This window comes from Gopherus evgoodei, chromosome 20 (assembly GCF_007399415.2).
Source record: "Gopherus evgoodei ecotype Sinaloan lineage chromosome 20, rGopEvg1_v1.p, whole genome shotgun sequence".
In the NCBI taxonomy this organism is placed as follows: domain Eukaryota; kingdom Metazoa; phylum Chordata; order Testudines; family Testudinidae; genus Gopherus; species Gopherus evgoodei.
In genome coordinates this window covers 15313088-15338748 of record NC_044341.1, presented here as the reverse complement: position 1 = coordinate 15338748, position 25661 = coordinate 15313088, and the positions used below count along the sequence as shown (strand labels likewise).

The 25661-nt window shown below is 55.1% G+C and overlaps 1 long non-coding RNA gene across 4 annotated transcripts in view; it reads left to right on the top strand.

Moving 5' to 3' along the window:
* LOC115637791 overlaps nt 1-25116 on the top strand; it is a 63851-nt gene extending 38735 nt beyond the window's left edge. Inside the window, exons 2-5 of one of the 4 annotated variants that reach the window (XR_003997348.1) lie at nt 14855-14952; nt 19807-20008; nt 22078-22229; nt 23131-25116. This is a non-coding gene — a long non-coding RNA (uncharacterized LOC115637791). Of the gene's footprint in view, nt 1-2579; nt 2893-4364; nt 4433-14854; nt 14953-19806; nt 20009-22077; nt 22230-23130 lie in introns of those variants that run through there. The other 3 variants (XR_003997349.1, XR_003997350.1, XR_003997347.1) reach the window with 3 other exon arrangements.
* The last annotated feature ends 545 nt before the right edge of the window (nt 25117-25661 follow it).

Below are 25661 nucleotides of genomic sequence, written 5' to 3'. Positions count from 1 at the left end.
GAGTACCTCTGTCTGTCCTACAGGTTGTCAGGTAGTTTTGCAATGGAGACAAATTCCCCTCAGGGAATACATATTATCTTTTAGTCTTTATGGTGCCTCTGGACTCATCATTGTTTTTGTGGATACAGACTAACACGGCTACCCTCTGATACTTGACATCAGGGGCTAGAAGAAGCCTGCTGGATCCTTTCCCACTGTGGGTTAGCCAGCATACCAAATCCAGATCTGGGGAGGGGTAGGACTGGTGAGTCCACCCACTGGGCTGTCTAGTCCCAGGTTTTCAGACTATTAATGTGTCACAGACAGACTAAAGCCCTAACTGCAGAGCCAGAACTGTAGTGGTGTGATAAACAGAGCTGACAGGGGATAGCGCCTCAGTGTCCCCAATATGGTCTCTGCTCGGTTAGGATTTGCAAATACAAAGAGCTGACTAGAGTATATGTCTCTCCCTTGCAGAGGTGGTAGATGGTGTCTGGTGACCTGGTCTATGCCAAGGAGGGGGTTGGTTCTGTAAACCAACCAGAAGTATGTTTCAGCCAGGGGATGGGTAGGAGTGTTTGGGTTTAACACTGTTTTGGGGGTCAGACTAGAAAAAACTAAAGGGGTAGTACTCTCTCAAGCTCCACCCAAATCCAGGCTCTGCCAACATCCTTAAGCTCTGCCGACTTGTCACTCCAAAATGGGATGCCACTCAGTAGATTGTGTGGATTACCGTAAGGTTAGGTTCACCTCTCCCCTTTCTGGTATGCTTTAATCAGCAGTGAAACATTTACATTTGCATAATTAGGCTTCACAGTCACTGCCCCATTGAGATGAATGGGGGAAGTTCACACTTTCGGTGGAGCTATTGGTTCAGGCTGTCTGCAAACTCAAGCAAGCACCAGTGAATTGCATTATGCCAAGTTACAATTCTGCAGAATTTCTGTGTAACTGGAAGCAAACAGAGACTTAATATTTTTAATGAAGGTTTAAACTGCAGCGCACAAGCTGTCTGCCCCCAGAGGAAAGCACTGGCTCACTGAGACACTGCAATCCAGCCCGGTCCAACCCTGGCCTGCCCCAGCCAGCCAACATGTATCAAGCACGGTGAAAGCCAACTTTGAACCTTCTATTGACAGGTTCTCAAACACTCCTCCCTTTAAACAGGGAACTGGGCCTTTCCTAGCTCTGGCTGTGCACCAGCAGGTGGGGACAGATTACGGAATGAGAGGCAGCCTCCAGGCAACTGAGCCAGCCCAAGAAAGGCCGAGGAAGATAGAGCGTGCACCCATGCGTACATTATACACTGGATTAGCCCTCCCTTGCTTTAACCACTCAACCACCTTGCCACACAAAAGGGGCCATTTGGCTACTAAGCAGGGGACTCTGCATTGCCGTGCAGTGGGGAGGGGGAGGAACCATCTGTGTGCAAAGCCAAGTGTGCGAGGACCAGATTTGGCGCTAGCAGCCACCAGGCCCTGCTCCTGAACGGTTGCTATGGAAACACACTGGGGGTTGCCTAGGGCCCCAAGGTCTGTGCTGCACTCTCCATTGTGCTGTCACACCGAGAGGTTTGAGCATCACAGAGACTGGACCCGGCTGGGCAACTCCTAGGACAGGATTATACAGGCCAGTGGCACACGAGGAGCCTCTTTCCTGGGCTGGCATTTGTTGATTGTGGCTGGATTTATTGTCTAGGCCATAAAACAGATACTTCCCCAAGGCCGTGGAGTGGTTTAGTGCAAGGTAAAATCTAAGGCTTTGTCTACACTGGCACTTTCGTCACTAAAGCTTTTGTTGCTCAGGAATGTGAAAAAACACCACCCTGAACAACATGAGTTTTAGCAATTAAAAGCGCAGTGTGGACGGCGCTTCGTCAGCGGGAGCCTTTGGAGGTGGTTTAATTTTGCCACTGGGAGAGAGCGCCCACCTTACCACGGCACAGCTGCAGTGGCACAGCGATGCTGCGGTAAGGTGCAGCGTGAAGACATGGCCTAAGGAACTTAAACGGCCACTGTGGAGCAAAGCCACTGACCAGAGCGATTAACTAGCTGCTAGTGTAAAGGGAGCTGGCACCTGGCAGGCAAGCACCAGTGTGAACAGCTGGGCACACACATGCACTTAGATGCACATCAGCGCACCTCTACATGCTCACACGTGCACTATGGACACACGTGTACTGCACATACATGCACGCACACATATGTAAGCAATATACCCTTGGGCACGCACACACTGTGCCCTCTCCAGTTTGACTGTGTGCACTGGCACAGTTCTGCTTTCAGAGAATCATGGGGCCAGAAGGGACCACAAGGGTCAAGTAGTCTAACCGCCGACTGTTTTAGCTTATCCCAGGCTCCTGGATCTATTCCTGTCCGCATTGGGATGAGTCACTGAGGACCTGATCCTGTGCTCCTTGCACACACAAGAGTCCCACTGAGGGGCTTCTGCCTTGCTGTGCCTCAGTTTCCCCATCAATAAACGGCACACTGACACCATCTGGAAAGCAGAAAGACATTCAGATCCATGTCTGGCACATCTGCTTTCCGCCCTGCTAGAGGCTGCTTGTCAGACAACTTCTTGGTGGGGGGTGGCTGGATACTGCACCTGCTGAAAGGCCAAGGCAGAGTGGTTTTAGTTCCTCCAAAGGAGGTGTGACACTGACAGGTTGCTCCAGGCAGTGATTCAAGCCCTGGGTTAATCATTGACTCCTCCCTTCTCTCTTCTCCCTCGCACGTCTGAGCTCACTTTTATTCCTGCCAGAACAGAACCTCTGCTTGCTTCCCACGGGTATATTTCTGTCAGACCAGACAGCAGATGCAGCATTCAAGGACTTCAGAACCTTTGATGTAATTGCTTAAAAAGTAACATCAAAGCACATGGGCAGCTCTGCCTGAAAGCGGGAACGTCTGGGTGAGTTGGTTATTTCCGTCTGCTCGGCCCAGGGCTGTGTTTTGGGAGCGTTTCGCTAGCACAGGGCAGGGAAGGGTGCCAGCACTGTATTCAGTCATCTTGATAATTGGCCTGGCCTAAATTTCTCTCTGCACCTCCCACCCTAACCCTAATCCCCCCAGACTGGCTGGATCTCATTGTTTCCAGCCCAAGTAGCAGTGACTGTTTGTTTTCTTGCTGTTTCTTAACTGCAGGGCGTCAGGCATGTGCCAGGCTGAATAGGCAGGGAGGGGCCTTTTGTTTGGATTCCTTCTGGTGCTGGTCAAGGGGCTCTGTATTCGATACCTTCACTCAGTGTTAACCAATTCTGGGAAATTTTGTTCCCCCCTGCCAGAATTCCCCCGAGAGGGAATACTTCCCCACTCCCTCTCCTACAGCCTGGGGTGCCGAGCTCCGGGGGAGTTGAGAGGACTCAGCACCTCACAGGATTGGGCCCCAACCTGATGTGTGGCGTGGCTGCCTGATGTTAAACAGCTGCCATGTTCAGCAGCCGGAAGAGCTGTAGGTAGTATGCCCTGTAGGGCTGCCGGGGGGGAGGGTCATTGTCCAGAGGCACACCAAAAGCCAAGCAACTGGGGTTAAACATTCTGTGTCACATCAGTGGCACCTCCATCCATCCCAGTCCTCCTGCACCCCTGCCCAGACAGTTGGCTCTGTGTGGCTGAGACTGTATCTGGGAAGTGTCGTCTGGCTCTTATATCTGCAAAGCAAGAAGAGGCAAGAGATTTCTCCTGGTAACCCTTGGCACCTCCTCCAGGCAGCTGGGTGTGCCTGGCATAAAGAGCAGGAAAAGTTACTGCCTGCTTCCAAGCACTGTCTATCTTGCTATGTAACACCTCTGAGCAGAGAAGAGCTAGGACAAAAGAGTCTCACAGCAATAGCTTTAAAGGCCCCGCACTCACCAAGGAATAGCAGCAGGCAGTTCCTCCTCCTGCTCTCTTGTTTGTTTTGTGACTAGAAAATCGCTGCTCTCTTTGCCATGTTTGATTATTTATGGATTCATTATATGATTGTTGGCGTTAGCTGAGCAGCAGCAGCCCAGACCGGTAGCTCTCTGGCCAAGTAAAGTAAGTTTCTAGCCAAAATAGGCTAGTGATTAAACAAGAGGCTGTGAGCCAGGACTCCTAGTTCTACCACTAGCTGCCTTTATACCCTTGGGCCAGTCAAATCCCCCTCTCTGGGTCTCATTCCCCTTCTTTTGGGGTCATACACTTGCCAGCCTCAAAGGGAGTCTCAAGGCTTAATCCACTGCTGTTTGCAAGTTACTTCGAGATTTCTGCAGCCAAGTATTGTTATTTAAATGGGATCACCGGTCACTGACCTTCTCTTTTCTCCTCTATGAGTAACTCCTGCTCAGCCAGCCGGGCTCCCTCCCTCCCTGGCAACCTGCTCTGTGTACACTGTTCAAAGTGACAGCAGTTCCCACTTTGCTTCTGATCTGATCGCAAGCGACTGTTTCCCCAGCCCAGGCTCCAGCAGCTGACACAGAGGGATTTGCTGGGTAAGGGATGGAAAATCACCTTCAAATAATATTTGCTGAACTCTAAGTAGACAGGGAAGGAAAGGACTGGCTTGGGTCACCTCGGGCTGCATGATGCAGTTTCACTGCAAAACTGACCTCGCAAACCCTACAGGGTTCCCTCGGCCAAATTTAGAATCTGCCAACCAAAGAGGGTCAGATTTTGCTCCCATGTACACCCATTTAGATCAGGACTATCTGCACTAAAACAGTTAGCAACACTGCAGTAAAACTGGTGTGAGATCAGCAGAATTGCCAACCTCAAGAGATCAAAAATCAGGAGGCAGACCCCCCAAAATTATGAGATTGGCCCAAAAAACCATGAGGGTTGTTTTTTTTTTAATCAAATCTTTTTTTTTTTTCAGTCTGTCGTTTGACTTTATCAGTCCTCTCTCTATCTCTGTGCCAATGTTCGGGAGAGAAGTTCAGGTTGAAAAGGCAACCTTTAAAGCACACAGAAATGCATGTCTCTCCCTGGCTGGTCTGGTGGAGACGCCACAGACCTTGTCTTCATCCCTGAGAGAGGGGAACTGCCAGCTATTCCTTCTTGGCTTTTCCCTCACCTGGGACATACTGACACCACTTCCCTGACTCCCCATTCCTCTGCTCTGGTCCCACAGCACCACTTCCTCAACTCCCCTCCCTCACCTTCTTCTGCCTCAGGCCCTCTCTCTGCTCTAGGGCCACACATGAAGGCATGGTCCAGTGGCAGGCTAGAGGCTCTCAGGGTATGTGTACACTACAGGATTATTCCGATTTGACATAAACCGGTTTTGTAAAACAGATTGTATAAAGTCGACTGCACGCGGCCCCACTAAGCACATTAATTCGGCGGTGTGCATCCATGTACAGAGGTTAGCATCGATTTCTGGAGCGTGGCACTGTGGGTAGCTATCCTGTAGCTATCCCATATTTCCCGCAGTCTTCCCCGCCCCTTGGAATTCTGGGTTGAGATCCCAGTGCCTGATGGGGCAAAAAACATTGTCGCGGGTGGTTCTGGGTACAGCCTCACCCCTCCCTCCATGAAAGCAGCTGACAACCGTTTTGCGCCTTTTTTCCTGGGTGAACTGTGCAAACGCCATAGCACAGCAAGCATGGACCCTGCTCAGATTAAGACCGCAATCGTGGACGTTGTAAACACCTCACGCATTCTCGTGCAGTCGATGCTGAACCAGGACCTGCAAAGCCAGGCAAGGAGGAGGCGGCTACGGCAGCACGGCGACGAGAGTGATGAGGACATGGACACAGAATTCTCTCAAACTGCGGGCCCCTGCACTTTGGAGATCCTGATGGTAATTGGGCAGGTTTTAGCCATTGAACGCCGATTTTGGGCCCGGGAAACAAGCACAGACTGGTGGGGCCACATAGTTTTGCAAGTTTGGGACGATTCGTAGTGGCTGCGAAACTTTCGCATGCGTAAGGGCACTTTCATGGAACTTTGTGACTTGCTTTCCCCTGCCCTGAAATGCCAGAATACCAAGATGAGAGCAGCCCTCACTGTTGAGAAGTGAGTGGCAATAGCCCTCTGGAAGCTTGCAACGCCAGACAGCTACCGGTCAGTCGGGAATCAATTTGGAGTGGGAAAATCTACTGTGGGGGCTGCTGTGATGCAAGTAGCCAAAGCAATCATTAAGCTGCTGCTACAAAAGGTTGTGACTCTGGGAAACGTGCAGGTCATAGTGGATGGCTTTGCTGCAATGGGATTCCGTAACTGTGGTGGGGCGATAGATGGAACCCATAGCCCTATCTTGGCACTGGAGCACCCGGGCACCCAGTACGTAAACCGCAAGGGGTACTTTTCAATGGTGCTGCAAGCACTGGTGGATCACAAGGGACGTTTCACCAACATCCACGTGGAATGGCCAGGAAGGGTTCATGACGCTCGCATCTTCAGGAACACTACTCTGTTTAAACGGTTGCAAAGCAAGGGAATTTCTTCCCAGACCAGAAAATAACAGTTGGGGATGTTGAAATGCCTGTAGTTATCCTGGGGGACCCAGCCTACCCCTTGATGCCATGGCTCATGAAGCCATACACAGGCAGCCTGGACAGTAGTCAGGAGTTGTTCAACTACAGGCTGAGCAAGTGCAGAATGATGGTAGAATGTGCATTTGGCCGTTTAAAGGCGCGCTAGCGCACATTACTGACTCGCTCAGACCTCAGCCAAACCAATGTCCCTTTTGTTATTGTTGCTTGCTCTGTGCTCCACAATTTCTGTGAGAGTAAGGAGGAGACCTTTATGGCAGGGTGGGAGGCTGAGGCAAATCACCTGGCCGCTGATTATGCGCAGCCAGACACCAGGGCGATTAGAAGAGCACACCAGGAAGCGGTGCGCATCAGAGAAGCTTTGAAAACGAGTTTCATCATGGGCCACTAAAAAAATTTCAAAGTTATGACAGCCTTTTGGTTGGGCTGTCCACAGGGGTGGAGTGGGCAGGTGCACAAAGCTTCCCCCACGCGTTCTTACATGTCTGGGTGAGGAAGATATGGAACATGGTGAGGGGTGAAGGTGGTTACATAGGGGCTGCAGCTGCACTCTGTGATCCTGCTGCTGTTCCTGAAGCTCCACCAGACGTTGGAAGATGTCAGTTTGATCATGCAGCAGCCCCAGAATTGCATCCCGCCACCGCTGATCTTCCTGCCGCCACCTCTCATCTCAAGCGTCTCTCCTCTCCTCACGCTGGTCCCTCCTATCCTTATGTTGGTCCCTCCTGTCCTCATGTTCACTGGCATCTTTCCTGTAATTTGATACCACGTCCTTCCACTCATTCAGATGAGCTCTTTCATTGCGGGTCACTTCCATGATTTCTGAGAACATTTCGTCTCTTGTCTTTTTTTTCCACTGCGTTATCTGAAATAGCCTTCAGGATGGAGTAGGGAGGCTTGAAAAATGTGCAGCTGCATGAGGGAGGGAAAAAAGGGAGAGAAGTATTTAAAAAGATACATTTTACAGAACAATGCTTATACTCTTTCTCGGTGAACAACACTATTCACCTTACATAGCACATGTGATTTCACTACAAGGTCGCATTTTGCAACTTAATATTGAGTGCCTGCAGCTCTGGTGTTAGAGATCTCACAGACGCAGGTCCGGGCAGCAGAATTCAGCTTGCATGAGGCCATGGTAAGCCATTGTCTTTCGGCTTCTGCAGCCTTCATATACACAGTGCCCTCCTTTCCCAAATACCAAGCAAATCCCATTCAGTGCTGCTGCTTTCCTGTTAACATGCAGCAGAAGAAACCACCCCCCCATCCAATTCTCTGGGATGATCGCTTTACCCCTCGCCCCACCGCATAGCTGGTATCACAGATGATCACTGCTAAACAACCCCTTTCCCTCCCCACCGCATGGCTGGTAGCAGGGAAGATCCCTGCTAGCCAAACGCGAAAAAGCTCAGCGCCATTCCCCCCCGCTCCCCTGCCCTCCCCCTGCTTGGCTACCTGCAAGGAAGGATTTCTTTTAAGCAACAGGCAAACAGCCCAGTAGGAATGGCCATCTCTGTCCCCTTAATTAAATTCCTGAATTTCAACCAGGTTACCATGAACAATATCACTCTCCTGAGGATAACACAGCGAGATAAAGAACGGATTTGCTTGAATGCCAGCAATCACCGGGACCATATGCAGCTAGGCTTTGTCATGCAGTGATACCAGATTACTTGCTACATGCATGGCGTGGTCAAGTATCCTACCCTGGAGGACGGAATAAGGCTGCCCTGCCCAGAAACCTTCTGTAAAGGCTTTTGGAGTACCTCCAGGAGAGCTTCATGGAGATGTCCCTGGAGGATTTCCGCTCCATCCCCAGACATGTTAACAGACTTTTACAGTAACTGTACTGGCCGCAAATGCATTCCAAGTCCTCAGGGCAAATTAATCATTAAAAAACGCTTGCTTTTAAACCATGTTTTATATTTACAAAGGTACACTCACCAGAGCTTGCTTCCATGGCTTCATTGTCTGGGCTAGTGGCGGGGGTGCTGAGAGGGTAATTCCGTCTGGGTGAGAAAAAGCTCCTGGCTGTTGGGGAGAACGGCGTGCTGTGTGCTCTCTACAAGCTCGTCCTCCTCTTCCTCCTCCTCATCCTCTCTGTCCGCAGAATCCTCAGCCATGGCTGAGATTACCACCCCCACCTCGGACTCCACAGACAGGGTGGGGAACTGGTGGCGGACCCCCCTAGAATTGCATGCAGCTCAGCGTAGAAGCGGCATGTTTTCGGCCTTGCCCCGGACCTTCCATTTGTTTCTTTGGTTTTCTGGTAGGCTTGTCTGAGCTCCTTAACTTTCACACGGCACTGCACTGAGTCCCTGGTGTGGCCTCTCTCCTTCATGGCCTTGGAAATTTTTTCAAATGTTTTTTCATTTCGTCTTTTGGAACAGAGTTCTGTTAGCACGGAATTCTCTCCCCATACAGCGATCAGATCCAGTACCTCCTGTGCGGTCCATGCTGGAGCTCTTTTTCGATTCTCAGGAGACTGCATTGTTAGCTGTGCTGATGAGCTCTGCATGGTCACCTGTGCTGATCACAGCTCCACACTGGCCAAACAGGAAATGAAATTCAAAAGTTCACGGGGCTTTTCCTGTCTACCTGGCCAGTGCATCCAAGTTCAGATTGCTTTCCAGCGCAGTCACAGTGGTGCACTGTGGGATATTGCTCGGAGGCCAATACCGTCGATTTGCGGCCACACTAACCCTAATCCGACATGGCAATACCGATTTCTGCGCTACTGCTCTCATCGGGGAGGAGTACAGAAACCGGTTTAAAGAGCCCTTTATATCGTTGTGTGGACGGGTGCAGGGTGCACACCGAGTTACCTGACTCTGCCAGTGCAGCTAGGAATAATGGAGAAGAATGGCATCCAAGTGTCTCCTGGCTCTTGTGTCTGTCTATGAGTGTCATGTGGTGCCAGTCTTCAGTTAGGATCAAGTCATTTTATACCAGAAACGGAGCAATAACCAATCCTGAGCAGGTTCTATGTAGAGAAAAAGGGATATTTGGGTTAAGTATCAGAGGGGGAGCCGTGTTAGTCTGGATCTGTAAGAGTGGCAGAGTCCTGTGGCACCTTATAGACTAACAGATGTATTGGAGCATGAGCTCTCGTGGGTGAATATCCACTTCATCAGATATTTGGGTGTATATTGTAATCAGTAAATTTCAGTCCATGACTACCCAGGCCAGGAAGACCCTGGACAGAGACACTAGGCAGCACAGGCCGCATCAGTCAATGTGGAGTTGAGAGCACCACGGGGTCTCTCTGTGGCCAGCAGCTTCAATAATGAATCCCCTTTAGCAATGTTATAGCCGAGTGCTGGCTCTGCTCTGCCTCTGAAGGGAAACTGAGAAGCTTACATCCGTCTTGTAAAGCAGAAGGTTTTGTTTCCCAAATGCTGCGGCCTGGGGAGTTTCTTCGGCCATGTCGACTCTGTAAAGGCAGTTCTGGAAAGAGACCGAGGGTATGTCTACACTCCAGGTGCTCCACTGAGGCTATTCTGCTGTGGTGTAGACACTTACTACAGCAAAGGGGTTTTCCCTGTTGCTGCAGTAAATCCACCCCCTCGAGAGGCAGTAGCCAGATCCACAGAAGAATTCTTCTGCCAGCCTAACTGTGTCTCCAGTTTGAGGAACCTGGACGGGATGGGGCTGTGCACTGGGGCTCAGGGCTGGTCTACATTTTGCACAGCCCTGAGCAATGTAGCTCAGTTGACCAGGCCCAAGCCCCAACGCACAGCCCCATCCCGTCCAGATGCCTTTCATGAGTGAGTCCATGGCTCTGCTGCTTCTCTGCTCCACTCCTCATCTGATGGCACAGTCACAGCAGGCTGTCAGGGCGCTTCGGGAGCACTGCAGGCAGCCTGTCTAGAGTGAGCGATGGGTCTAGGGGGCCCAGCCGGCTTGCCCTGCCCTGCCCAGAAGTGGGTCCCCATTGTGCTGGGGGGTGCGCGTGCACACACATGCTCCTCTGCTGAACTAGCCTTAAAGTTAGACCGTTTTTCCTAACTTCCAATCGAAATCTCCCTTGGTGCAAACGCAGCCAATTCCTTTTTGTCCTAGAAGAATAGGAGACACCCAGTGACAGACAGCAGACGGGCCATTGTCGGAGCTGCTAATTCACACACCCTGCCAGCATCCCCTCAGATAACAGTCCTGTCCCCTTCTATGCCCTGAGTCCAACTACCAATGCCCCGATCAGCCACTGCTCATCCACTTCCTTGTTCCACCTCCCAGGCCCCACAGTAGAGGAGTGAGCCTGGCTCTGGGCGGGGACAGTCGACTGGTTTATTGCACAATTTCAGCTCAGCGTTAGGGGCACAAAGCTGCTGAGTGACCCAGCCAGCCAGTGGTCTGAGCCCAGGGCCCGCAGACAGCCCTGCAGTCACAAAGCAGCAGGCAACCCACTGCCTGTGTAGCAAAGCAGTGTGCCCAGGCCCAATTCTCACAAGAAACCCTACAATAACAGCAGGGGCTGCAGCAATCTGACTGCCCGTGGAAGTGTGGAGCTAGGATCACCCTGACTACAAACCTTCCCCGTCGCTGGGCATCCCGGTGCCAGCAGCAGCTGGGGCAGCAGGGGTGGGGATGGGAAATTAATGAGCCTGCCACCTTTATCCATTTCACCATCTGTTCTGCTCTAAGAGGGCTCATTTTCTTTCATGCTACCACTGGGTAATTACCAGCATGGCGCTGATGGCACCCCTTATCCTAATGAAGTGAGCATCCTCTCCAGATAGTCTGCAAAGGAGCCCGTGGGGCCAGTTCCAGGTCCTTGCCCCCAGGGGCTCCTTGCATGAGCACTGGAGAAAGAGGTACCTTGGGGGCTGGATGCGGGCCAGCAGGGTATTGCATGAATCTTTGTTCCTGAGACACTCATGCATGCAGAGATGTCCCTGCACTCTTCAGGACAGAGCAGTTATCACTTAATGCCACCGACGACAGGGATGGAGGGATGGAGTTGGCCATGTTCCCCTGGAGACACTTAGGTACCATTATTCAAGGCACTGGTGAGACCTCATCTGGAATACTGTGTGCAGTTCTGGTCTCCCATGTTTAAGAAGGATGAATTCAAACTGGAACAGGTACGGAGAAGGGCTACTAGGATGATCCGAGGAATGGAAAACCTGTCTTATGAAAGGAGACTGAAAGAGCTTGGCTTGTTTAGCCTAACCAAAAGAAGGTTGAGGGGAGATATGATTACTCTTCATAAATATATCAGAGGGATAAATATCAGGGAGGGAGAGGAATTATTTAAGCTTAGTACCAACGTGGACACAAGAACTAATATAAACTGGACACTAGGAAGTTTAGACTTGAAATTAGATGAAGGTTTCTAACCATCAGAGGAGTGAAGTTCTGCAATAGCCTTCCAAGGGGAGTAGTGGGGGCAAAAGACATATCTGGCTTCAAGGCTAAGCTTGATGAGTATGGAGGGGATGGTATTATGGGATAGCCTAATTTTGGCAATTAATTTGGCAATTGATCTTTGATTATCAGCAGGTAAATATGCCCAATGGTCTGTGATGGGATGTTAGATGGGGTGGAATCTGAGTTACTATAGAAAATTCTTTCCTGGGTGCTCTCTGGTGAGTCTTGCTCACATGCTCAGGGTTTAACTGGTCGCCATATTTGGGGTCGGGAAGGAATTTTCCTCCAGGGAAGGTTGGCAGAGGCCTTGGAGGTTTTTCACCTTCTTCTGCAGCATGGGGCACGAGTCACTTGGTGGAGGATTCTCTGCAGCTTGAGGTCTTCAAACCACAGTTTGAGGACTTCAGTAACTCAGACATAGGTTAGGGGTTTGTTACAGGAGTGGATGGGTGAAATTCTGTGTCCTGCATTATGCAGGAGGTCAGACTAGAAGATCATAATGGTCCCTTCTGACCTTAAAGTCTATGAGTCTATGAGGTACCTTGAGGGAAATGCCACAAGGGCCTTGCAGAGACTGGGGAATTAAAGACAGTCCATTTATATTAGGCTGTTGTGCCGTTTCCCATAAGTTCTGCTGGGGCACGGGAAGCAGTGTTGCCAATTCACCAGATGCTATCACAAGTCTTGTGATAGCTGGTTTATTTCTTAAAGCCCCAGCTCCTGGAGTCATATGATTACACGAGAAGCTCAGCTTTCTTTTTTTAAAAAGGAAGTTTCTAGCCCCCACATTGGTGGAGAAGAGCTTGAAAACATGACATGAGTGTGTCCTCAAAGCTCCAAAACCAGACAGCAAAGAAAAAGAACCCCACAATTACTATATAATCCAATCTCATGCTTGTGGGGCCTGGCGTATGATTTGGGAACTTGGGGGACTGATGGTACCAGGAAGGCCACTTTCCAACAGTCTCTTGGATGCCCCAAACAAACCACGTCCCTGTAATGGTTTTTAAAGACAATGGAGAAGGAGCAGTGAGCTGCACTGGCCCCTTCTCGCTCAGCAGAGCTGCCCCCCATGTGTATCCAGAGGCAGCGCTTCAGGGACCGATGTTGGTGTTCACAGCTTTTGTCCCCATGGATTGGGGCTGTGACTCGCCGGCTGGCAGCCGTTTTGTGTCCCAAGGTCCGGTAGCAGGACCTGTGGATATGGGGAAGGTTCTGCAGTAGCACAGACAGCTGCACAACTGCAAGCTGCTGGGAGTACGAAGCTGCCTGCACCCCTGGGTATGTGCTTGGACCGGCTAGTCCATGCTGCTGCTGCTGTCACTGGTCCACTATTTTTAGCATGGCTGCTCATGAGCGTGTCTGCGTGAGCTGGGAGGCACAGGCCTAGCTCGTAGTGTCAGCCTAGCCTCAGAGAAACATTTGACCCCATGTGAGTCTAGTAGTAGTTCTAAATATAGCACTTCATAGCACGGAGATGGAAAGTTTGAACATTGTTTGCTGTCAGCCTCATCCTCTGCCCTATCGTAATCTCCCTGATGCTACAGGGGCTGCTAAGAGGAGGGATTTGGAGGAAAGTAAAGGTGCTTGGCATGAGGTGGTTGCAGACTTCCCTCCATTGTCAGGGTCCGGCACCCAATACCCGATCAGAGCCAGCTTCCAAGCAGCAACCACACAAAGGATACAGTGCTGTGAAACTGACAGTGGGTTTGGACCATGTGGGCTGCTGCTATCCCGTACAGACCTGGGGCTGTGATATTTCCTACAGATGCCCTTTGGTACCTGGAAAGGCAGGTGAGTGGATCTTGCCCTCAGCCCGCAGCTGTAACACAGGGAGAGGAGCACTGCCTCATCTTGTGGTGGTGCTGGGAGACTCTAATTCAGGAATGTTTATGTGGTGCTTTGAGACCTTCAGATGGGAGGTGCTGGAGGGGCCTGGATACCTTTCTTATGCACCAGCAGCTCTGAATGGTCCAGGTCACATTGAGAAATCTCCCAAGTAGTTGTCTGTGCTCAAGAGCCTCTGACTTTACAATTTGGGGTCTGGGTGAAGGCTGGCTTCCTGCATTCTCTGGTAGCCACCAGGCGACATAGCCCTGCCTTGCTGTCCCGTCAGCATGCCCACTGGCTGGGCCATGACCTGCATTCCAGGCGGGAGCCAGACAGTGGCATCACTTGCAGTCAGAACAGGAGAGGAAAGGAACACGCCCTCCTGCGGCTGTGGCGCTTTGGACTGGTTTCGGTTGTTGGGTACAGTGTGGTGATGGCCGGTGATATACAGGAGGTATGACTGGATGATCTGGTGCCCTTTGGGGATTAAACTGTGTGACTCTCTGGGTACATCTACACCAGGGTTGGCAACCTCTGGCACGTGGCTCGCCAGGGTAAGCACCCTGGTGGGCCAGGCCAGTTTGTTTATCTGCCGCGTCGACAGGTTTGGTCAATTGTGGCTCCCACTGGCCGTGGTTCACTGACCCAGGCCAATGAGGGAGGCAGGAAGCCGCGGCCAGCACATCCCTCGCCCGTGCCTCTTCCCGCCGCCCCCATTGGCCTGGGACTGTGAACCGCAGCCACTGGGAGCCGTGATAGGCCGAACCTGCCGACGTGGCAGATAAACAAACTGGTCTGGCCCACCAGGGTGCTTACCTTGGTGAGCCACGTGTCAGAGATTGCTGACCCCTGATCTACACTGAGATTAGACACTCACGGCTGGCCCGGGCCAGCTGACTCTGGCCAAGGGGCTGGTTAATTGTGGGGTAGACGTGCTTGAGCTGGAGCCTTGGCTCTAGGACCCTGAGTGGGGAGGGCCCCAGAGCTCGGACTGCAGCCTGAGCCTGCAGACCTTCACCACAGTTAAACAGACCCTTAACCTGTGAGCCTGAATCAGCCCGGGCCAGCCATAGTGTAGACGTACCCTCAGACTCCTGCCTGGAGAAAGGGGAGGGCAAGAGCTGGCAGAGCAGTGTGTCGGGCTGGCTCTGATTAGCACTGTTACCATTATTGGTGCGGGGAGCCGGAATAACACAGACCTGTCTCTCCTTTCACTAGACATTGGGCATACGACAGAAAGGCCTGTCCTGCTGCGCCATATTGCTCGGGGCACTTGCATCTGGGAAGATTAATGCTGTCGTGCAGAAACGCCAATGGTGATATTTCCATCCCCGGCCCGGGGCACAGCAGCCATCGCCCGCTGGCCAGAAAGCACTCAGTGAATTAGCAGCCTCATGCTCTTTGACTGTCTCCTAGGAGCTGGAGGGGAAGTTTTGGCACATTAGAGTGACAGGCAATTGATCGAAAAGCTCTGCTTCCATCGAGGCAGGGCGTCTGTCTGTCTGTCTGTCCCACCCACCCTCGCACCCCTTCCTTCCTAGGGGCCCCAAATCCACTGCACTTATGCCCATGATTGCAATAGGAGCCGCACACTCATATCTGCACCACCCTTCCTCCCAGGGCATTAGCCATCGTTTTCTCTGTCCTTCCAGCTGCCTCGAGTTCTCCGTCTGTCCCATCCCTTGCTGACCCTTGCTGTCACTCTCTGGCTCTCCCAGGGTTTTGAAGTTACTAGTTCAGTAAGGGCCTGATCCTGCAAAGGCCTGATCCTGTGATTAGTGTCTCAGGCGCTCAGCATATTGCAGGAATAGGGTCTAGATGCTGCCTGTGGACCCGCCCCCTATTCGGTTAGCTGAGCTACTGCTGACGCCATGGTGGGGGGCTGTGAAGGGAGGCAGTTAGCTGATGGTGCAGCTCCCTGCGATTAGCTTTGCCTCGAGGAGTTTTGAGCCCCATGTTGTTATTTGTCTGGTGGGCTGTCGAGATGCTCCCCCTTAGGGATCAGGGCCCGTTGTGCTAGACACCACACACACATACGGAAACAACGCTCCGGGCCTCAACGCGCTCCCAGGAGGAGCCTCCCTCTGGATTTCATTTAACACCCAGGGTGCTGGGGTACTGTGAGTCTGGGGTTCGCTGACCCAGCCTGTGCCCAGGCACGAGGCTGTCGCGCTAAAACTGTGCCGTGATCAGTTTCTGGGGTGCTGCGGTTATCTGAATGGATTTAGGGGATGGGGAACCAGGGGCGGCGCCAGACTCTTCACGGTGGGGAGCTGAGGCGGGCTAGAGAGAAAATTGGGGGCGGGGGCCTGCACTACACATCTTGTGGGCACATACAGGAGCACTGAGGCTAGCCCGCCCCCACAGAGAGCCTGGGAGGAGCAGGAGGGCTCTGACCCCTCACTGCCTCTTTGTGGGAAGGGCCCTGGAGCCACCTGGGCTCCGGCCCTGTGGCTTGAGCATGGGCGGCGAGTTATATACCCACGTGGTGCCCGGGCACCAGCAATATTCAGAGCCCAGGGGCCCAGCTCCACCAATGTTTGGGGCCAGGTCTCCCCTCCCCTCTGCGCTTCCCCCGAGTGTCCCCCGGCCCCCTCTTGCTGGCCGGCCCCGTGAATGTCCCCAGCCCTGGAGGGACCAGAGCATCCCTGCCTCTTCTGTGCAGCTCCATGCTGCCTCCCTGCGGAACTGCTGCCACAGGATCCTAGCGCCCCCCACATCGACTGCCAGGGCAGACTGACTGAGCCTGCACTTCCACCTCAGACCCTTCCCTTTCCGGCGGGACCCTCCACCAGCACGCCCCCCCCCCCAAATCACCACTCCTGCCCCATGCTGGGCAAGGAGGCAGCCCCATCCGCCACCCCCAGTGAGGCTACAATCAGGGGCAACAGCAGGGGAGGAGGTACACATGTGCTGGCAGCCCCCCCACCCCCGGCACCCACCACGGGGGAGGCGAGGGAGATTCCTGGACCTGAGAGGGTTCCTAGGAGCACGTGCAGTGACAGTGGTGGGGCTGTGTGTGCTGCTGGGGGGGCAGGAAAGGGGGGCTCCTCCCTCAGAGCTCGCTGCTGCCAGCAGGGAAAGGCTGGGGGGAGTCCTCCTCTCTGGCCCCTGTCATGGAGCATCCTGTCTGCACCCCAAACTCATCCCCAGCCCTGCCCCACCCCAGAACCTGCACCCCCAGCCAGAGCTTTCACCCTCCCACTGCACCCTCAACCCTCTGCCTTAGCCCTGAGCCTCTCCAGCATCCCAAACCCCTCCTCTCCAGCCTCAGCCAGAGCCCTCAACCCCCACACCCCAACCCTCTGCCCCTGCCCTGAGCCCCTCCCACACCCCAAACACTTTATCCCCGTTCCAGACAGAGCCCTCATTCCACCGCACCCTAACCCTCTGCCCCTGCCCTGAGCCCCTCCAGCACCCCAAACCTCTCCTCTCCAGTCCCAGCCAGAGCCCTCAACCCCCACACCCCAACCCTCTGCCCCTGCCCTGAGCCCCTCCCACACCCCAAACACCTTATCCCCGTTCCAGACAGAGCCCTCATTCCACCGCACCCTAACCCTCTGCCCCTGCCCTGAGCCCCTCCAGCACCCCAAACCTCTCCTCTCCAGTCCCAGCCAGAGCCCTCAACCCCCATACCCTAACCCTCTGCCCCTGCCCTGAGCCCCTCCCACACCCCAAACACCTTATCCCCAGTCCCAGCCAGAGCCCTCATTCCACCGCACCCTAACCCTCTGCTCTAGCCCTGAGCCCCTCCCACACCCCAAACACCTTATCCCCGTTCCAGACAGAGCCCTCAACCCCCACACCCCAACCCTCTGCCCCTGCCCTGAGCCCCCCCACACCCCAAACACCTTATCCCCATCCCAGACAGAGCCCTCATTCCACCGCACCCTAACCCTCTGCCCCTGCCCTGAGCCCCTCCCACACCCCAAACACCTTATCCCCGTTCCAGACAGAGCCCTCATTCCACCGCACTCCAACCCTCTGCCCCAGCCCTGAGCCTTTCCAACATCCCTAGCCCCATCCAGAGCCCTCACCCCCTACACCCCTACCCTCACCCTGAGCCCCTCCCACACCCCAAACCCCTCATCCCCTGCCCCAGCCAGAGCTCTCATCCCCCCCACCCTAACCATCTGCCCTGAGCCCCCTCCTGCATCATGAACTCCTCATCCCCCCCACACCCTAACCATCTGCCCTGAGCCCCCTCCTGCATCATGAACCCCTCAGCCCCAGCCAGAGCCCTCATCCCCCCCACACCCTAACTATCTGCCCTGAGCCCCCTCCTGCCTCATGAACCCCTCATCCCCAGCCCTATCCCACAGCCCTCACCCCACCCCCTCCATAGCCCTGAGCCCCCTCCCACACCCCAAACCTCTAATCCCCAGCCCCACCCCAAACCTAGCCCCACCCCTGCACCCCCTCCCTCCCCCAAACTCCCTCCCAGAGCCTGCACCCTGCACCCCTCCTGCACCCTTGACCTCCTCCCCAACCCAAATTCCCTCCCAGAGTCTTGGGCAGGTTGGAGGCGGAGTTTGGGCGGGGGCGGGTTCTGGGCACCAGCAAAATTTCTACAAACCTGTCGCCCATGGGCTTGAGGTCACCCCTGCACCCTCACATTGCCCGCTGCCCTGCGGCCTAGCTCTGCTCAGTGGCTGGCGAGCCCACCGCTAGCAGCCCTCGGACAGCCAGACCCTTTGCAGGGTCCTCTGGTGCCTGCCTGCCCCGCTCACAGCAGCAGCATCCCCTGTGCTCCCAACTTGGCTGCGGATCCCTGTCCCTGTGCCACCCCCACGGCATGCAGTGCCCCACACCAGGCTGCACATAACAGCTCCACCGTGTGTCAGTCCCCTCCTCGCATGGTCTGGGATGCCTCCCACACTTACAGTTCCTCTCTTCGGGGCTCTGTGCCCCTCATCCATGCCCCCTTCCTCTAACCATGCCCCCCCTCGGTGATCCCCGCTCCCCAATGCATCCGCCCCCCCCACTGTGATCCCTTCCCCATGCATGTTCCTCTTCCCTTGTTCTGTGACACCGGCCCCAACCAAGACCCTCCTCCCCCATGCATGCTCCCCCCCTCCCCATCAGTGATTCCCCCTCCCCTATTGATGCTCCCCTGCCCCATCTGTGATCCCCTTCCTGATGCACACTCCGCCCCCACCGTCTCGCTCCCTGCATTTTTCCTCCCTTGTTTGTTGTTATTCCCACCCCTTCCTGTGCTCGACATGCCTCCCTTACTGCTGTGCTGCTGCGGGCAGCAGCGCTGCCTTCAGAGCTGGGAACCCAGCCAGTAGCTGCCCCTCTCCAGCCACCCGGCTCTGAAGGCAGCTCCACCGCTTGCAGAAGCCTTCCAGCACTAATAATCTATGATACTCTAAGTGAGGATGGTGATGCCTTACCATGCCACCCTTACTAATGCCTAATGTTTGAACTGTGCGCTGGGAGGGGTGGCTACAGGGTCCTGCGGGGAACAGAAATCAACCCACTGTGGCTAGCACTCAATGCCCATTTGGGTGGAGCCCACTTCATGCGTGCCAAAGGGCTGGGGGGCATAGAGTTTATATTGCAGGAAGCAGTACTAGGCTCTTATATGGCATGTGAAGTGGGGTCCTTGGAATCCCGCACACCCCACTCAGGACTGGAGTCTCCATTACCCTGCACCTTGTATGTCATTTACACTGTGCAAAAACACCACCATTCCCAGCTGGTAGTCTTTTACACGCACTTTGTGCTGGCGTCGGTGACCACTCAAGGAGCAGAGCAATGAAGATGCAGCCCCTCTCCCCAGGAGGGGGCGATAGGAGATCCGCGTTGTCTGGACCCGTTCTGACTGCCAGTATAAGTGCTGGCTGGCACACTCGACCCAAGCCAGTGCCCGTCTCTCCCTGACACAGAGTGTTCACAGCCTCCCATGCCTCTCCCAGAGAGCCCTGCTCCTGAGTGGGAAAGGAGAGGGGCAGTGGGGCAAGACAGAAAGGGATTCTCTGTTTGCCCCTAGGAAATAGTCCTCTCTCACCCCCTGAATGTGGAGCATGGTGGAGAAAGGCCAGGCTGTGGGAGCCGGGGGAGTTAATCGTGGAGGACATTGAGGCAGCTCTGTCTGGGAGCAGCCGCTGGGTTGCCTGTGGGTATCCCCAGGACGGCTCTGAGGGGTTCGCTCTCTCTTTGCACAGGCTGTGCTGCGTCGCTCTGTGGGCAAAGGCCTGTCACGCTGGGACCGAGCCCCAGTCTGAGCCCCAGATTCTCTTGGTGAAATCGCTTCCCAGGCTGGAGGACGTCTGGAGGGGGAGACCCCACCCCAGGGAGCCTACCCCAGGCAAGCGGGGCCCCTGGGAACTTGGAGAGCCAGATCCAGCCCCTTTTGGAAGGCTGCAGGTAAGGCTGCACCTCTGCTCCTGTTCCCTCTGGGCTTGGCTGAGTGTCACCCACTTACAATGTGCTAGGACAGAGCCAGGGCTGCTGGCAGTGGCAGGTCCCTGGAGACGGTCAGCCGGAGGCTGTGATTCCCCCCAAGGGAAACCTGCAGGGTGCAGAACCAGAGGGGAGACAAAGCCTGGCTCAGTGGGTGCCCTGTTCCCATTGCCCTTTTCAACAGCGCAGACAAGATTGCTCTGCAGCTGACTGCGTGCACACTTGGTGCCCAGGAGCCCTGGTAAACCCTGACCTGACCACTCTCCTCCTGGCGGCCCTGCGTGCCCCACGAGAACCTTCAGCCCAACCAAACGCAAACAGCAAAGTCCCAGGCCAAGCTGGGCCGGCCCAGTTCCTTGTGGGCAGGAGGCTCCGTCAGAGAAACCAACTCCCACTGGCACTCACTGGGCCCCTTGTTGGGCATCTGATCAGAAAGGCCAAGGAGTGGCTGGGCCAAGGAGACAATTGCCCTCTTCCCCTACTAGGGATGAGACACTTAGGCAGGGCACGTGGGGGAAGCTTGATCTGCTCCTCTGCCCCCAGAGCACCCACACGCACCCCAAGTCCTACGGCTGTCACCTCCAGGGCACAGAAAAAACAGCCGCTCTGTGGGTGGGGCCAGGTCCAGGAGGGAGGGGCCACATCCCAGGGGAGGCAGGTCCGGGACCCAGGGGAGCAGGGATTGATCTTTGGATGGGGCCAGGTCCCAGGACTGGGAGGAACCATGGGGAGGGGCTACTTGAGACTTGGGGGGATTTGGGGCAGGACTAGGGCTTGGGTTCCCAAACAGCTGATGTCTGCTGCAGGCAGGCAGAGCAGGACCTGGGTGCCCGTAAGGTGGCTGCAGCACACTCCCAGCCATGCCGTGCGTAGCAGGGCTAGCACGTGCTGAGAGCCATTGAACCAAACTGTAAACCCTGGAAACCACTTCAGGCCAAGGAGTGTGGCAGCACCTCCAGCACCCCTAGTTCCAGCAACTGTGGCCGTGTGTGGCCGGTAGCTAAGATCACCCAGCAAAAACAGTGGCATGTTACTTTGTTCTGACGGGAAATGGGCGAGTCATGAGAAAAACCAGCCAGGTGTCAGCCCTACTAGCACCAAAGTCCCCTGAAGTGCCTGAGGACAGGAAATGGCGTGGGGAGAAACCCAAGTCTGTCCCCCACCAGGAGAGATCAGAAGCTCAGGTTACCCACCGTCCAGTCCAGTCCCCCTCCTTTACTGAATCATGGAGGAGGTAAACCTGTTGTTGCCCCAGCTACAGAGCCAGGCTTTTTAGTTCAAGGTATAGATCCCCTGGCTCCTGCCTCTGGAGCTCCCCTGATGCCAGTCCCCATGGCTGCTGTCACTGCCCCCCACTGCCCCTGCCAGGCAGGACCCTGCCCTCCAGCTCCGCTTCCCGGAGTCATTCCCAGACCAGCAAGTGAGTGTCACAGACAAACGGCCTGGATGGGCCAAGGTCTGGTGCTGTGGGTATTGCCAGCTCAAGGACGCCCCATACGTTCCCCTCCCAGGAGCCCCTGCCTCCCCCACCCTGCTCCTCCCACCTCGCAGCAGCCCCGAGAGGACCCATGTGTTTAAACCCCCCACCCCGATGCATAGGATTTCTACAGAAGCCTAGGCCGTGGTGGTGCAGATTAAAGTAACAGTGTGTTCCCTGCCCCCAAGAGGCTCACAACCCAGGTTCAGTGTAGCCCAGAATGGGGCCAATGGGCACAGGGTCTAGTCCGGCCGCACTCGCAGACATGACGTGCGTGGCAGTTACAAAGTGCTGTGTGCACATCTCACTGGGAGGGACAAAAGCTGGCACGTTACATCTTTTCCTTGGCAACCAGCTAGGCAATATCAAACCCAGCCAGGTGGCCACCCTAGGCATGGGGGGTGTGGAGAAGACAGAGGATTTCTCTGCCTCCATCTTAGTTTGAGTCCTTCTCCCCCCGCGTGCTCTGATCCAAAGGGTCTGAGCTCCCCAGTCAGGCCCCTGGGTTGGGATGGGGAAGGAGGAGATTCTAGCCTGACCTGGGTGTGCCTTCTAGGGGAAGCATGACTGAGGTGGAGCCTGTGCTGGACTTTGCATCCTCTGGGAGGACTGGCCGCAGGAACGCCCTCCCTGACATCCTGGGCTCGCCAGCCGGCGTCAGCCCCTCCGACCTGCCTCTGAAATTAGCTGAAATGTCTCTAAGCTCAGGTATGTACCAGACAGCAGATCTGGCCCTGCCTGATGGGCCCTGCCCTGTGTCCCCCAGGGAATCTGGTCCTGTGGCCACTGGGCCACTGGAGACAGAGGGGAGATGTGCCCTGCAGAAGGGTCACACTGCCTAGGAGCATGGACTAGTGGTCACAGCAGGGAACTGACTCATCACTTCCTCTCAGCACATCTAATTCCCCATCTGGAACAATGGGGATTGTTATGTGTTATTATTCTGATAGGCATCTCTCTAGTGTGAGTATTGTTATTTATTGCTTGTGGTACCATAGTGCTTGGGAGCCCTAGTCACAGACCAGGCCACATGGCGCTAGGCGCTGTCCAGATGCAGAACGGATAGATGCTCCCTGTCCTAAAGAGCTGACATGCTGAGCAGCGCCATGGCATGCGGGTGCCCTGCCAAAGCACAGCCAGCCTTTGCCTAGCACCCTTCACCCTGCTCCAGCACGAGGGGAATCTTGCCTAATGGCTAGTTCCTTCGCGGCTGTGGTCACTATGACATGGCTGCCTTGAACAACACGTTTGGCATCCTTGGCAGTATCTGAATAAGCCAAGGAGATAGTCCCTTCTGGGCAAGGGCTGAGGGCTGGGCGACCCGGGAGCTGGCCCGGGATAAGGATACTGCTGGAGTGCTGAGGCTGCCTATGGGCTGGGGGGCCATCCAGGGACAGGAGATCTGGAGGGAATGGGGCTGTTTGTGGGCAAAAATGCTGGGGGAGTGGGGCTGACTGGGGGCTGGAGGGAATGGGTCTCGCTGGGGCTGGGAGTGGGGCTGCCTAGGGACTGCAGGGAATGGGGAGGACTGTGCTGAACCCGTTTGTGGACTGAGAATTGTGCTTTCCAGGGCTTTTCACTGCACTTGCCTCCATTGCTCTCTCCACAGACAGATCCCAAGAAATGCAGTCCCCCTCCACAGAGGTGCCCCCGCAGCAGCCCCAAAGCCCAGAGCTGAAGGATACGTCTTAACACCTCCCCTGGGATGCACTTCTGACCAGCAGGGAAAGGAGAGACTGTTGAGCATCAACCCAGCTTGACTGGTGGGGCCTGGAGTTTGCTGGGTTTTCCTTGGTGCTATGCAGCAAGAACATCTTGTGTTCCTTGGAGCGGGGGAGTAGAGGAACCTCCAAGGGGGAATAAGCAACCACACGTTTGGCAAAGCTGGGGAAAACCCCTGCGGGGAAACATTTCTTTGCTGGCATTTAAGGACACGACTTAGGAATCAAGGGTGTTTGTTTGGGGATATTTTCTCATCTTCACACCCAAACAGCTGATGTCTCCATGCTAGGATCGTGATGAGCAACCAAGGGTTGTTCTTAGCTGAGTACGTTTGTTCACTGTGATGTTCTGAGGCACAATTTCCCTGTCTTTTCTTTTGTGATAGATGATCCAGTATCCTTATTCAGGCCTTCTGAGAAGCCTGGGGCAAATGGCACAGTGCGGGCCATAGCACATTCTCCTCTCTGGCACCCAAAGGTGCAGCCCTTGTCTGGCAAACAGAAGTGAATCCCTTCCCAGGCTGGGTCCTGCTTATGCCGAGACCCAGTGTGGCCCTTGCGACTTGCGGGATATAGGTACCTGGAGCCCTGGCTCCCTTTTAAATTTCACCAAAGTCTCAAAGCAGCCAGCAGCCCACACCGGGGCGTAAGTGATGCCAATCCACGGAGCTTAGCCCCCCGGGCTTGCCTGGACCCCCCCCTAAGCAGCACCCCTGCCCCGGTTGTGGGCATACTGTGCACAGCTACCTCCCCCACGACTGGCCTTCAGGAGCCCCCAGCCATGGCTGCCACCTGAGGTAATCAGAAGCATCCAGCCCTCAGGATGAGAAACTGAGAGGGGCTGTCAGTGGGTTTCACAGCAAACCCCAGAGGGGGCCGCCCTACACCACAGCAGAGAACCTCAGGCCTAGGATTTTGCTGCCTAAACACAGGCATTGTCTAACTGGCAGCACACTGCCCTCTGCAGGGAGATTGGTGTGTTACACAGGCCCAAATTCACATCCCTTACCGGCCAGGCGGTACAAGGCGCTACTCAGGTTTGCGGGGGATTTAATGTTTGCTTTTCACTACAGGCATAGAGGGACTCCCCCCGTGCCTGGATCCTCCCTGCCCCCGAGAGGAGGAAAATATAAAGGAAACCTAATGGTTTGGCTGAGATATACTGTGGCACTTCAGCGAGTGCTGCCGTGGTCACACGGGGCAGGGTTCTGGATTGATAAACTCCCTCTTGCAATGGTCCCCTCCAGAGGGGAGCTCTGGGACAGAGAATCCTAGTTTCCTGCTCCACATGGCATCTCTCTTACTGTTCCTATTGTTTGTATTGCAGTGGTGCCTAGAAGCCCCTGTCATGGGCTCAGGCCCCACTGGGCTGGGCACTGTGCAGACACAGCGGAGACACTCCCAGGCCTGAAGATTGGCTGTGCAATGGGCTGTGCCCCAGGCTGCATGAGGACTCATGCTGGCTTTTGCCCCAGCACTCACTGTGGCCACCTGGCTCGTTGGAGGGAGACGAGCACTATGCATCCACCAGGACTCACTGCCACTGGCCTCGCGTCCAGCCTTGGGCACACAGGAGCCAGGAGAATAGCCATAGGCATGGGAGGACTCTGCAATGATTCCCTCAAGGGAATTAGTTTAGATTCAGGCTTTCCCCTTCCACTTGTGTCCCTGGGCTCCCTAACTCCTCCTTAAAGTGGGCATCCAGTGCCTGTGCTGCCAGCCCCTCCACGGATGCCTCCAGCCATGGTCTCTGGTTTGGGTGCTCAGGGCACTAGAAAGGCCCTTTAGGATTTTGTTGTCCTTTCCCTTGGGGCTGGGCACATTGCCTTCGCTAGCCTTTCACCAGGGCCAGCTCTAGCAATTTCGCCACCCCAAGCACGGCGGCACGTCGCAGGGGGCGCTCTACCACTCGCTGGTCCCGCGGCTCCGGTGGACCTCCCACAGGCGTGTCTGCGGATGGTCCGCTGGTCCCGCGGCTCCGGTGGACCTCCCACAGGCGTGTCTGCGGATGGTCCGCTGGTCCCGTGGCTCCGGTGGACCTCCCACAGGCGTGTCTGCAGACAGTCCGCTGGTCCCGCGGCTCCGGTGGAGCTGCCGCAGGTGTGTCTGCAGGAGGTCCACCGGAGCCGCGGGACCAGCGGACCGTCCGCAGCCACACCTGCGGCAGCTCCGCTGGAGCCGCCTGCCGCCCTCCTAGCAACCGGCAGAGCGCCCCCCGCGGCGTGCCACCCCACGCATGCGCTTGGCGTGCTGTGGCCTGGAGCTGGCCTTGCCTTTCACCTTCTGCCAGTGCAAAGGCTGAGGAGTCTGAGGCTGGCCCCAGTCTCTGAGAATGCAGAACTGCTGCCCAGGTTTCTTATTGACCTCCTGGGCTACCAGACCCAGCAAACTGATGTGAAGGACACTCCTTCCTCATCTG